Source organism: Neodiprion lecontei, chromosome 2, assembly GCF_021901455.1.
Source record: "Neodiprion lecontei isolate iyNeoLeco1 chromosome 2, iyNeoLeco1.1, whole genome shotgun sequence".
Taxonomy (NCBI): Eukaryota; Metazoa; Arthropoda; class Insecta; order Hymenoptera; family Diprionidae; genus Neodiprion; species Neodiprion lecontei.
The window spans coordinates 16,939,023-16,953,286 of record NC_060261.1 but is presented as its reverse complement, the minus strand read 5'-3'; the positions used below and the strand labels follow the sequence as shown (position 1 = coordinate 16,953,286).

The window sequence follows — 14,264 nt, the reverse complement described above, 5'->3', positions numbered from 1 at the left end:
GTTATTCCAAAATTGACTTAAACCAATTTTTTAACAGTACCACTGATCGGATTATATTCAACAATGCGATCATGCAAGATCATGCAGTAGGCAGAAGTGTGTGGTGGGAACGTAGTGCTACAGTCAAATTCCAATCGAATGTCCACAGGTCCAGTTTTCAATGTTCGTTCTGCTTGGAGCAATCGATGACGGTAAGGGGAGCTTGGTTTGTAAATTCACGCCTCGATAGCAAAGCCTCAGCTTCTTTGTTATAGTAGCTCATTTGAAACCGAACATACATATCATAGAGAATGGCGGGGGATGTGCAGGCTCGGACTTGTTCGCTATAAAGAGTCGTAAAACCCAAAACTGTGTGTACACATACCATCCGGTGAAGAGCGGACAAGATAAGATTTTTCTTACACCAAACACTGTTCGCTACCTGCTTTTCGTTGACCGATTTTTCACACCACATGACCCACGCTGCTTAACGACTCATAAAACTCAAAAACTACATTAGGCGGCGGTGGGTTCGCGGAGAGGGGGAGGGGGAGGGGGGGGGGGGGGTGAAAACCTGTTCCAACACGCTTTAAGGCAAGATGCAGCTGCGGAACTGGGTGACTTCAAACTGGCAGATAAACCGCAAAAATTTAGGGATGGTGGGGGTGGGGACTGCGGACCCCAGCCGTCTTTCGCGTCATTTTTTACATGAATTTCATCATCTCTGCAGAGTCGGGAGGGCAATAAAACCCAAAAATTTAGGGATGGCGGGTCGGATAAAGGACGGACCCAGTCGTCTCTGACGTCATTTTTCCCTCCGAGATGCGCAGAACGCAGTGCGCACCGCATCTCTGACGTCATTTTACCCTCCGATATGCGCAGAACGCAGTGCGCACCGCATCTCTGACGTCATTTTACTCTCCGATATGCGCAGAACGCAGTGCGCACCGCATCTCTGACGTCATTTTACCCTCCGATATGCGCAGAACGCAGTGCGCACAGTTCCCAAATTCTTGCGATCTATCGGTTTACATACATATAAGCTCAACGCATCCGATGCAGACTCGTCAGTCTTACACGATACGTGCAAGTCAAAAAAGTTATACAAAGTTCAGCTTATATCAACGTCAAAGTCATGGCAGTCGAAGCGTATATGGGACTTGCGGAGCAGATGGAGAGGACGTACAATTTGCTGAGAGAGCAACCACCCGGAGAAGAGAATGACGCCGTCATCAATCATTGGGCTGATATTGGAATTGCGAATATCCAAGTTCTGCGCGATATTTCCATGCAACGAGGAACAACCGTTGGTGCGAAAATACGGATCCAACATACGATCGCACTCTTGCAATCTTGGGTGACGAAGATCAAGCAGTTGCAGCAGCGCACAGTGGTGACGGGTGAAAATATCGGTACTCCTGCGGGTGTACAATGGGACGACGTGGATAGCGCTTTTGCCAGCCGAATCAGAACGGGGGTTGTCACAAATCTCCGTCATAAAAATTTGGACGCCTTTCTGGACGATGTGCAGCGCGTCGTCACCGAGAAGTTGGAGCTGATACTGCGCGAGGAGGGAAATGTGAAGGTTAACCTCATATTATCGTGCAAATTCGAAAATGCCAAGCACGAAGAGATCTCCACCGAAGTTAAGAGTTTCAACACCTCCAACGTGGCGATTCTCCTCCCATCGAGCGATATAAATGGTTGGTTTACACGTGCACGGGGTGATCTGCAGTCAAAGGTGGAAGATTTCGAGCAACGCGATTCCGGCTGGAGTATGATTGAGATCCTTAACCTCACTGTAAATATCAATCGCTATCAGCCTCTCGCCGCGGGGGCTTCAACATTCGTCGACCTGCCCCAAGACATTCGACATAAAAAGGCTGTGATTAACGTGAGGAACGAGGACGAAAGATGCCTTCTCTGGTCCGTCACAGCAGCCCTCCACCCGGTCAACACCCACACCGATAGGACTAGCCGTTATCATCGATATATTTCCGAGTTGGACTGTACAGGTATCAATTTCCCTGCTACTCTACATGATGTGAAAAAGCTTGAGAGATTGAATAATTTGCGTATCAATGTATATGGTATAGAATCTCAAACTTTTTCGCATCATGCAAAATCAAATAAAAGCGTCATCGTGCCAATTTATTTGAGTAAAAATTTGCATAGCGTAAACATTGACACGATCCATCTTCTAATGGTTGAGAGTAATCCGGAAGACGATATGACTGCTGAGTTTGCACCGAGATTCCACTTTGCTTGGATTAAAGATCTTTCCCGATTGGTGAGCAAACAATTGTCTGATCATAATGGCCAGCTGTTTTTATGTGACAGATGTTTGTGCCACTTTAGCGTGAAACACGCCTACGACAATCATCGGCAAGATTGTATTATGCTAAATAAAGTACGCATGGAATTTCCCAAGTGTAAAGATTTAGTATTTTCCAATTTTCAAAACAAAGGCACCGTTCCATTTGTCGTATACTCCGATCTCGAATGTATATTAATCCCTGAACCTATAGATGAATTTGAAACTCGTAAGACTTGTGAAATTCAAAAGCATATCCCGCACAGTGTAGCGTACTATGTACATTGCGCGTACGATGAGACTTTATCGGAGTTCCACGGTAAACGCGGTGTCGATTGCATAGATTGGTTTATGAAACAGCTTAAAGATTTATCAATTCAAGTAGAGTCACGCATCAAAAACATAATTCCGATGAAGTCTCTTACCCAAGTGCAACGCGATCGTCACATGCGCGCAAAGAATTGTTATATTTGTGAAAAACCGTTTACGCCTGAGGAGAAAAAGTGTTACGATCACTGTCACTTCACGGGTAAATATCGTGGTCCTGCTCATAATCGGTGTAATTTGAATTTCAGAGAGTCGCACACAATTCCAATAGTTTTCCACAATTTGTCCGGTTACGATTCTCATTTTTTAATAAAATCCCTCGCGTCAACTTTTCCCGGTAAAATTACACTGCTACCCATAAATAAGGAAAAATATATATCCTTCACGAAACGCGTCGATGGAACAATGATGCACTTGAGATTCATCGATTCGTTCCGATTTATGGCTAGCAGCATCGATAAACTTTCCACATATTTGACCGATACCGATAAACACATAACACGCAAATTTTATAATAACCCGACTCAGTTCAGTTTGATGACCCGCAAAGGCGTTTTTCCCTATGAATACGTCGATTGTTGGGGGAAACTCGATGAACCGCGATTACCTGCAAAGAAGCATTTCTACTCGCACCTCTGCGATGCAAATATTTCAGACACCGATTACGAGCACGCGAAAACTGTTTGGAGGGAATTCCATTTAGAGTCATTGGGGGGCTACTCAGATTTATATTTAAAGACCGATGTTCTTTTGCTTGCTGATATTTTCGAAAATTTCCGCGCTAGCTGCTTCAAAACATACAATTTAGATCCGTTGCACTACTACACTGCACCGGGGCTTGCTTTTGACGCGATGCTCAAGCATACTAATGTAAATTTGCAACTTTTAGACAACCCTGAAATGGTATTATTTATTGAAAGAGCCATTCGAGGCGGCGTAGCGCAATGTTCTAATCGACACGCTCGGGCCAATAATAGATTCATGGGAATAGATTTTGATCCAAACAAAGCGGAATCGTATCTCATGTATTTTGACGTGAATAACCTGTACGGTGCAGCTATGAGCGTGCATTTACCAATCGGTTCGTTCGAGTGGAAGTATCAGCACATCGATATAACGAACCATCCGGACGATTCACCGATCGGCTACTTTCTGGAGGTAGATTTGGACTACCCTGTAGAACTCCACGAGGATCACAAAGACTTACCTCTTTGTCCCGAACATTTTACTCCTCCAGGTAGTAAAAATGCCAAACTCACGACCACCCTTCACCCCAAAACAAAGTATATATTGCACTATAGAAATTTGAAACAGTGTCTGAGTTTAGGATTGAAATTAACGAAAGTGCATAGAATTTTGAAGTTTGCGCAATCTCCATGGCTCGAGCCTTACATCACGCTCAATACAGACATGCGTAAGCAATCTAGGAATGAATTTGAGAAAAACTTTTACAAACTCATGAATAACGCTGTGTTCGGCAAGACTATGGAGAATGTGCGAAATCATAAAGATGTTAAATTGGTTACAAAATGGGAGGGAAAAGGTGGTACGAGAACGCTTATTGCCCGAGCAAACTTTCACAGCTGCACCGTATTTGACACTGATATGGTTATCATTGAAATGAATCGTGTCAAAGTTCACTTCACCAAACCTATTTACGTCGGCGCATCAATTCTAGATCTGTCAAAAATCTTTCTCTACGATTTCCACTATAATTATATTAAAACCAACTTTTCGAATAAACAGACTAAATTGATGTATACCGACACAGACAGCCTTATTTATCAATTCAATGTGCCTAATATCTACGATATCATCAAACGTGATGTAGATACAATGTTTGACACCTCTGACTATCCGCCCGACAATGTGTATGGTATTCCCCTTAAAAACAAAAAACAACTAGGGCTAATGAAGGATGAAAATAATGGTAAAATTATGACAGAGTTTGTGGGACTGCGAGCAAAGCTGTACACATTTACTACGATGGGTGAGGATGGGGAAAAATATGACAGTGGCGTAAAAGTGAGTAAGCGTGCCAAGGGTGTAAGAAATTCATCGATAAATAGCATCACGTTTGATGATTATAAGCGCTGTCTGACGGCTTACCGAGAGTTGACTCTTCCACAGTGTTTAATACGCAGCAAAAAACACGAAGTAAGCACGATCGTACAAAAAAAATTGGCTCTGAGTTGGCAGGATGACAAGCGGCAATTGATACCTGGACAGACCGACACCGTACCTTGGGGGTTTTTCCCAGCCCCCCAATAGCTATAGGATAAACTTTAGACATAGAATTGATGTAAATATTTGATGTTTGACGCCTCGAACGATCCACCATCGGGCGGAAATGTTTCACCATCAATACGATATTTAATGGATTTGAAGTTTCAAAATACGAATTCATATACTCAACAATTGTTTATTTATTTATTATTAATATATCAAGCAATTATTCATATTTATTCGTTTACCACGAGAAAAGTTTTCAGAAAATGAAAAAAAATTCTCAGGAAACGAAAAAAACTATTCAGAAAATGAAAAAAACTTTTCAGAAAACGAAAAAAAGTTTTCAGAAAATGAAAAAAAGTTTTCAGAAAACTTTTTTCCCATTTGATTAACACGTAAAAAAAGTTTTCAGAAAATGAAAAAAAGTTTTCAGAAAATGAAAAAAAGGTTTTCAGAAAACGAAAAAAAGTTTTCAGAAAATGAAAAAAAGTTTTCCAATAAATAAAATGTGTAATAATCGTATGGCAAAATTGCATATTATCATTATTATTATCACTATTATTATTATTATTATTTTCGTAGTACAGAGTATGGCACATGTGCGCACAAAGGAGATAAAATGTGGAAATATTTGTATATTCAAAATCTTTTATTGTAATTCGGAAAATACATACAAATTATGTTACATGTCTGTTTTATTTATCCAACTATTGTGCGAATTATCAAAACCCAACCACTTCACATAGAACAGATTCCCCCGTTTGCGTAACACTTTCTCCACAAGGTAGCCGTCGGGATATTTCACTTTGGTGAGCTCTTCCTCGTAGAAGCCCCCCTCGATGGGATCATCTTGATAATCGGTAAGTTTGTAGGTGGGTGGATTGGTATTTTTCACCTCACTCACGGTGAATATTTCTGTCGTCCAATTGGGTGTATGGCCTTTTTCGAATACATTCTTGTACTTGCTGATTCGAACTCGATCGCCTACGCTGAATTTCCGCGCTCGATCACTTCGTTTGATTTGCCGAGGCTTGTACACGCTACGATACAGCTGTTTTTCATTCTCCGTGCTAACATCCTGTAAGTTTTATTCGAATCGTGCGATGTTTGGTGTTGTTGTAGGACTTCATTAAATCATCCAAAATATTAATCCACTTGTGAAATCCTAGGAGAGTAAACCACATCTACATTTTATTTTTTCAATGTTCGACTAAAAACGTTCGCATATCGACGCCTTTATGTTGCTGAGTGTCAAATACATGTTGATATTGTGCTGCATCATGAGGGCTTTCAATTTGCTGTTGTGAAATTCTTTGCATTGATCAACGTATAGATGTGCAGGTATACGGCTCTGGGTTAGTACAGATTTCATAGCAGCAGCCGCATCTCCCCCCCCCACCACGGATGAGGATGAAACAAAAATGTGACAACGGTGTTAAAGTGGGTAAGCGTGTCAAGGATGCGAAAACTGCAACGATAAATAACATCACGTTTAATGATTATAAGAACCGTCTGAGGGGCTTACCAAGAGTTGATCAACCCCACAGTGCTTAATACGTAGTAAAAAACGCGAGGTTAGCTCCAATGTACTGAAAAATTGATCATGAGTTGACAAGACGGTAATATGCAACCGATACCTGGGCAAACAGGTACCAGAACTTGGAGGGTGTGCTGCAACCCCGCAATAAACTAGCCGTAGGCTGGAACTGAGGGCATAGAACCGTTGTAAATATACGCGTTTGACACCCATGGCGATAGTTCATGAAGCAGAGACGTTTCGCCGGCAATACGATATTGAGCAGATCGAAGTTTTAAAATTCGAATACCGTGTAAATTCATGTATTCATCAATTATTTATTTATTTATTATTAATATATTGAACAATTATTCATATTTATTCGTTTACCACGAGAAAAGTTTTCAGAAAATGGAAAAAAGTTTCCAGAAAACGAAAAAAAGTTTTCGGAAAATGAAAAAAAGTGTTCAGAAAACGAAGAAAAATTTCAGAAAATGAAAAAAAGTTCATCAAAAAATAAAATGAGCATTAATCGTATCGAAATATTATAGATTATCATTATTATTATCATCATCATTATTATCATCATTTGAAGGCCTTTGATCACGGCAGGCGATGGTGGAGGTGTCCCCTGCTACCAGGGTCCGGCACTATCGACGTCGAGGCCGCCTGCAGCCCCTCTCTTCCGCAGTCTAGGAGGACCGCGATCCTCGCCCCTTCCAAGGTCCTCGCAAGAGCTGTCATTGCTCGCGTAGTAATGACCCTGGATTTAGAGTTCGCATGATTGAGCTACGCATACGACGTCCTGGCGTGCAGCTTCGGGGCGGCACAGCCAAAATATTAGTCCACTTGTGAAATGCTAGGACACAGCCGCCCCTGAAGCTCCGCGCCAGGACGTCGTATGCGTAGCTCAATCATGCGAACTCTAAATCCAGGGTCATTACTACGCGAGCAATGACAGCTCTTGCGAGGACCTTGGAAGGGGCGAGGATCGCGGTCCTCCTAGACTGCGGAAGAGAGGGGCTGCAGGCGGCCTCGACGTCGATAGTGCCGGACCCTGGTAGCAGGGGACACCTCCACCATCGCCTGCCGTGATCAAAGGCCTTCAAATGATGATAATAATGATGATGATAATAATAATGATAATCTATAATATTTCGATACGATTAATGCTCATTTTATTTTTTGATGAACTTTTTTTCATTTTCTGAAATTTTTCTTCGTTTTCTGAACACTTTTTTTCATTTTCCGAAAACTTTTTTTCGTTTTCTGGAAACTTTTTTCCATTTTCTGAAAACTTTTCTCGTGGTAAACGAATAAATATGAATAATTGTTCAATATATTAATAATAAATAAATAAATAATTGATGAATACATGAATTTACACGGTATTCGAATTTTAAAACTTCGATCTGCTCAATATCGTATTGCCGGCGAAACGTCTCTGCTTCATGAACTATCGCCATGGGTGTCAAACGCGTATATTTACAACGGTTCTATGCCCTCAGTTCCAGCCTACGGCTAGTTTATTGCGGGGTTGCAGCACACCCTCCAAGTTCTGGTACCTGTTTGCCCAGGTATCGGTTGCATATTACCGTCTTGTCAACTCATGATCAATTTTTCAGTACATTGGAGCTAACCTCGCGTTTTTTACTACGTATTAAGCACTGTGGGGTTGATCAACTCTTGGTAAGCCCCTCAGACGGTTCTTATAATCATTAAACGTGATGTTATTTATCGTTGCAGTTTTCGCATCCTTGACACGCTTACCCACTTTAACACCGTTGTCACATTTTTGTTTCATCCTCATCCGTGGTGGGGGGGGGAGATGCGGCTGCTGCTATGAAATCTGTACTAACCCAGAGCCGTATACCTGCACATCTATACGTTGATCAATGCAAAGAATTTCACAACAGCAAATTGAAAGCCCTCATGATGCAGCACAATATCAACATGTATTTGACACTCAGCAACATAAAGGCGTCGATATGCGAACGTTTTTAGTCGAACATTGAAAAAATAAAATGTAGATGTGGTTTACTCTCCTAGGATTTCACAAGTGGATTAATATTTTGGATGATTTAATGAAGTCCTACAACAACACCAAACATCGCACGATTCGAATAAAACTTACAGGATGTTAGCACGGAGAATGAAAAACAGCTGTATCGTAGCGTGTACAAGCCTCGGCAAATCAAACGAAGTGATCGAGCGCGGAAATTCAGCGTAGGCGATCGAGTTCGAATCAGCAAGTACAAGAATGTATTCGAAAAAGGCCATACACCCAATTGGACGACAGAAATATTCACCGTGAGTGAGGTGAAAAATACCAATCCACCCACCTACAAACTTACCGATTATCAAGATGATCCCATCGAGGGGGGCTTCTACGAGGAAGAGCTCACCAAAGTGAAATATCCCGACGGCTACCTTGTGGAGAAAGTGTTACGCAAACGGGGGAATCTGTTCTATGTGAAGTGGTTGGGTTTTGATAATTCGCACAATAGTTGGATAAATAAAACAGACATGTAACATAATTTGTATGTATTTTCCGAATTACAATAAAAGATTTTGAATATACAAATATTTCCACATTTTATCTCCTTTGTGCGCACATGTGCCATACTCTGTACTACGAAAATAATAATAATAATAATAGTGATAATAATAATGATAATATGCAATTTTGCCATACGATTATTACACATTTTATTTATTGGAAAACTTTTTTTCATTTTCTGAAAACTTTTTTTCGTTTTCTGAAAACCTTTTTTTCATTTTCTGAAAACTTTTTTTCATTTTCTGAAAACTTTTTTTACGTGTTAATCAAATGGGAAAAAAGTTTTCTGAAAACTTTTTTTCATTTTCTGAAAACTTTTTTTCGTTTTCTGAAAAGTTTTTTTCATTTTCTGAATAGTTTTTTTCGTTTCCTGAGAATTTTTTTTCATTTTCTGAAAACTTTTCTCGTGGTAAACGAATAAATATGAATAATTGCTTGATATATTAATAATAAATAAATAAACAATTGTTGAGTATATGAATTCGTATTTTGAAACTTCAAATCCATTAAATATCGTATTGATGGTGAAACATTTCCGCCCGATGGTGGATCGTTCGAGGCGTCAAACATCAAATATTTACATCAATTCTATGTCTAAAGTTTATCCTATAGCTATTGGGGGGCTGGGAAAAACCCCCAAGGTACGGTGTCGGTCTGTCCAGGTATCAATTGCCGCTTGTCATCCTGCCAACTCAGAGCCAATTTTTTTTGTACGATCGTGCTTACTTCGTGTTTTTTGCTGCGTATTAAACACTGTGGAAGAGTCAACTCTCGGTAAGCCGTCAGACAGCGCTTATAATCATCAAACGTGATGCTATTTATCGATGAATTTCTTACACCCTTGGCACGCTTACTCACTTTTACGCCACTGTCATATTTTTCCCCATCCTCACCCATCGTAGTAAATGTGTACAGCTTTGCTCGCAGTCCCACAAACTCTGTCATAATTTTACCATTATTTTCATCCTTCATTAGCCCTAGTTGTTTTTTGTTTTTAAGGGGAATACCATACACATTGTCGGGCGGATAGTCAGAGGTGTCAAACATTGTATCTACATCACGTTTGATGATATCGTAGATATTAGGCACATTGAATTGATAAATAAGGCTGTCTGTGTCGGTATACATCAATTTAGTCTGTTTATTCGAAAAGTTGGTTTTAATATAATTATAGTGGAAATCGTAGAGAAAGATTTTTGACAGATCTAGAATTGATGCGCCGACGTAAATAGGTTTGGTGAAGTGAACTTTGACACGATTCATTTCAATGATAACCATATCAGTGTCAAATACGGTGCAGCTGTGAAAGTTTGCTCGGGCAATAAGCGTTCTCGTACCACCTTTTCCCTCCCATTTTGTAACCAATTTAACATCTTTATGATTTCGCACATTCTCCATAGTCTTGCCGAACACAGCGTTATTCATGAGTTTGTAAAAGTTTTTCTCAAATTCATTCCTAGATTGCTTACGCATGTCTGTATTGAGCGTGATGTAAGGCTCGAGCCATGGAGATTGCGCAAACTTCAAAATTCTATGCACTTTCGTTAATTTCAATCCTAAACTCAGACACTGTTTCAAATTTCTATAGTGCAATATATACTTTGTTTTGGGGTGAAGGGTGGTCGTGAGTTTGGCATTTTTACTACCTGGAGGAGTAAAATGTTCGGGACAAAGAGGTAAGTCTTTGTGATCCTCGTGGAGTTCTACAGGGTAGTCCAAATCTACCTCCAGAAAGTAGCCGATCGGTGAATCGTCCGGATGGTTCGTTATATCGATGTGCTGATACTTCCACTCGAACGAACCGATTGGTAAATGCACGCTCATAGCTGCACCGTACAGGTTATTCACGTCAAAATACATGAGATACGATTCCGCTTTGTTTGGATCAAAATCTATTCCCATGAATCTATTATTGGCCCGAGCGTGTCGATTAGAACATTGCGCTACGCCGCCTCGAATGGCTCTTTCAATAAATAATACCATTTCAGGGTTGTCTAAAAGTTGCAAATTTACATTAGTATGCTTGAGCATCGCGTCAAAAGCAAGCCCCGGTGCAGTGTAGTAGTGCAACGGATCTAAATTGTATGTTTTGAAGCAGCTAGCGCGGAAATTTTCGAAAATATCAGCAAGCAAAAGAACATCGGTCTTTAAATATAAATCTGAGTAGCCCCCCAATGACTCTAAATGGAATTCCCTCCAAACAGTTTTCGCGTGCTCGTAATCGGTGTCTGAAATATTTGCATCGCAGAGGTGCGAGTAGAAATGCTTCTTTGCAGGTAATCGCGGTTCATCGAGTTTCCCCCAACAATCGACGTATTCATAGGGAAAAACGCCTTTGCGGGTCATCAAACTGAACTGAGTCGGGTTATTATAAAATTTGCGTGTTATGTGTTTATCGGTATCGGTCAAATATGTGGAAAGTTTATCGATGCTGCTAGCCATAAATCGGAACGAATCGATGAATCTCAAGTGCATCATTGTTCCATCGACGCGTTTCGTGAAGGATATATATTTTTCCTTATTTATGGGTAGCAGTGTAATTTTACCGGGAAAAGTTGACGCGAGGGATTTTATTAAAAAATGAGAATCGTAACCGGACAAATTGTGGAAAACTATTGGAATTGTGTGCGACTCTCTGAAATTCAAATTACACCGATTATGAGCAGGACCACGATATTTACCCGTGAAGTGACAGTGATCGTAACACTTTTTCTCCTCAGGCGTAAACGGTTTTTCACAAATATAACAATTCTTTGCGCGCATGTGACGATCGCGTTGCACTTGGGTAAGAGACTTCATCGGAATTATGTTTTTGATGCGTGACTCTACTTGAATTGATAAATCTTTAAGCTGTTTCATAAACCAATCTATGCAATCGACACCGCGTTTACCGTGGAACTCCGATAAAGTCTCATCGTACGCGCAATGTACATAGTACGCTACACTGTGCGGGATATGCTTTTGAATTTCACAAGTCTTACGAGTTTCAAATTCATCTATAGGTTCAGGGATTAATATACATTCGAGATCGGAGTATACGACAAATGGAACGGTGCCTTTGTTTTGAAAATTGGAAAATACTAAATCTTTACACTTGGGAAATTCCATGCGTACTTTATTTAGCATAATACAATCTTGCCGATGATTGTCGTAGGCGTGTTTCACGCTAAAGTGGCACAAACATCTGTCACATAAAAACAGCTGGCCATTATGATCAGACAATTGTTTGCTCACCAATCGGGAAAGATCTTTAATCCAAGCAAAGTGGAATCTCGGTGCAAACTCAGCAGTCATATCGTCTTCCGGATTACTCTCAACCATTAGAAGATGGATCGTGTCAATGTTTACGCTATGCAAATTTTTACTCAAATAAATTGGCACGATGACGCTTTTATTTGATTTTGCATGATGCGAAAAAGTTTGAGATTCTATACCATATACATTGATACGCAAATTATTCAATCTCTCAAGCTTTTTCACATCATGTAGAGTAGCAGGGAAATTGATACCTGTACAGTCCAACTCGGAAATATATCGATGATAACGGCTAGTCCTATCGGTGTGGGTGTTGACCGGGTGGAGGGCTGCTGTGACGGACCAGAGAAGGCATCTTTCGTCCTCGTTCCTCACGTTAATCACAGCCTTTTTATGTCGAATGTCTTGGGGCAGGTCGACGAATGTTGAAGCCCCCGCGGCGAGAGGCTGATAGCGATTGATATTTACAGTGAGGTTAAGGATCTCAATCATACTCCAGCCGGAATCGCGTTGCTCGAAATCTTCCACCTTTGACTGCAGATCACCCCGTGCACGTGTAAACCAACCATTTATATCGCTCGATGGGAGGAGAATCGCCACGTTGGAGGTGTTGAAACTCTTAACTTCGGTGGAGATCTCTTCGTGCTTGGCATTTTCGAATTTGCACGATAATATGAGGTTAACCTTCACATTTCCCTCCTCGCGCAGTATCAGCTCCAACTTCTCGGTGACGACGCGCTGCACATCGTCCAGAAAGGCGTCCAAATTTTTATGACGGAGATTTGTGACAACCCCCGTTCTGATTCGGCTGGCAAAAGCGCTATCCACGTCGTCCCATTGTACACCCGCAGGAGTACCGATATTTTCACCCGTCACCACTGTGCGCTGCTGCAACTGCTTGATCTTCGTCACCCAAGATTGCAAGAGTGCGATCGTATGTTGGATCCGTATTTTCGCACCAACGGTTGTTCCTCGTTGCATGGAAATATCGCGCAGAACTTGGATATTCGCAATTCCAATATCAGCCCAATGATTGATGACGGCGTCATTCTCTTCTCCGGGTGGTTGCTCTCTCAGCAAATTGTACGTCCTCTCCATCTGCTCCGCAAGTCCCATATACGCTTCGACTGCCATGACTTTGACGTTGATATAAGCTGAACTTTGTATAACTTTTTTGACTTGCACGTATCGTGTAAGACTGACGAGTCTGCATCGGATGCGTTGAGCTTATATGTATGTAAACCGATAGATCGCAAGAATTTGGGAACTGTGCGCACTGCGTTCTGCGCATATCGGAGGGTAAAATGACGTCAGAGATGCGGTGCGCACTGCGTTCTGCGCATATCGGAGAGTAAAATGACGTCAGAGATGCGGTGCGCACTGCGTTCTGCGCATATCGGAGGGTAAAATGACGTCAGAGATGCGGTGCGCACTGCGTTCTGCGCATCTCGGAGGGAAAAATGACGTCAGAGACGACTGGGTCCGTCCTTTATCCGACCCGCCATCCCTAAATTTTTGGGTTTTATTGCCCTCCCGACTCTGCAGAGATGATGAAATTCATGTAAAAAATGACGCGAAAGACGGCTGGGGTCCGCAGTCCCCACCCCCACCATCCCTAAATTTTTGCGGTTTATCTGCCAGTTTGAAGTCACCCAGTTCCGCAGCTGCATCTTGCCTTAAAGCGTGTTGGAACAGGTTTTCACCCCCCCCCCCCCTCCCCCTCCCCCTCTCCGCGAACCCACCGCCGCCTAATGTAGTTTTTGAGTTTTATGAGTCGTTAAGCAGCGTGGGTCATGTGGTGTGAAAAATCGGTCAACGAAAAGCAGGTAGCGAACAGTGTTTGGTGTAAGAAAAATCTTATCTTGTCCGCTCTTCACCGGATGGTATGTGTACACACAGTTTTGGGTTTTACGACTCTTTATAGCGAACAAGTCCGAGCCTGCACATCCCCCGCCATTCTCTATGATATGTATGTTCGGTTTCAAATGAGCTACTATAACAAAGAAGCTGAGGCTTTGCTATCGAGGCGTGAATTTACAAACCAAGCTCCCCTTACCGTCATCGATTGCTCCAAGCAGAACGAA

The 14,264-nt window shown here is 41.6% G+C and overlaps 1 protein-coding gene across 1 annotated transcript in view; it reads right to left on the bottom strand.

The window, feature by feature from the left end:
- LOC107221709 (flotillin-2) overlaps positions 1-14,264 on the bottom strand; it is a 533,503-nt gene that overhangs the window by 303,978 nt on the left and 215,261 nt on the right. The gene's annotated exons all lie outside the window — the stretch shown is intronic.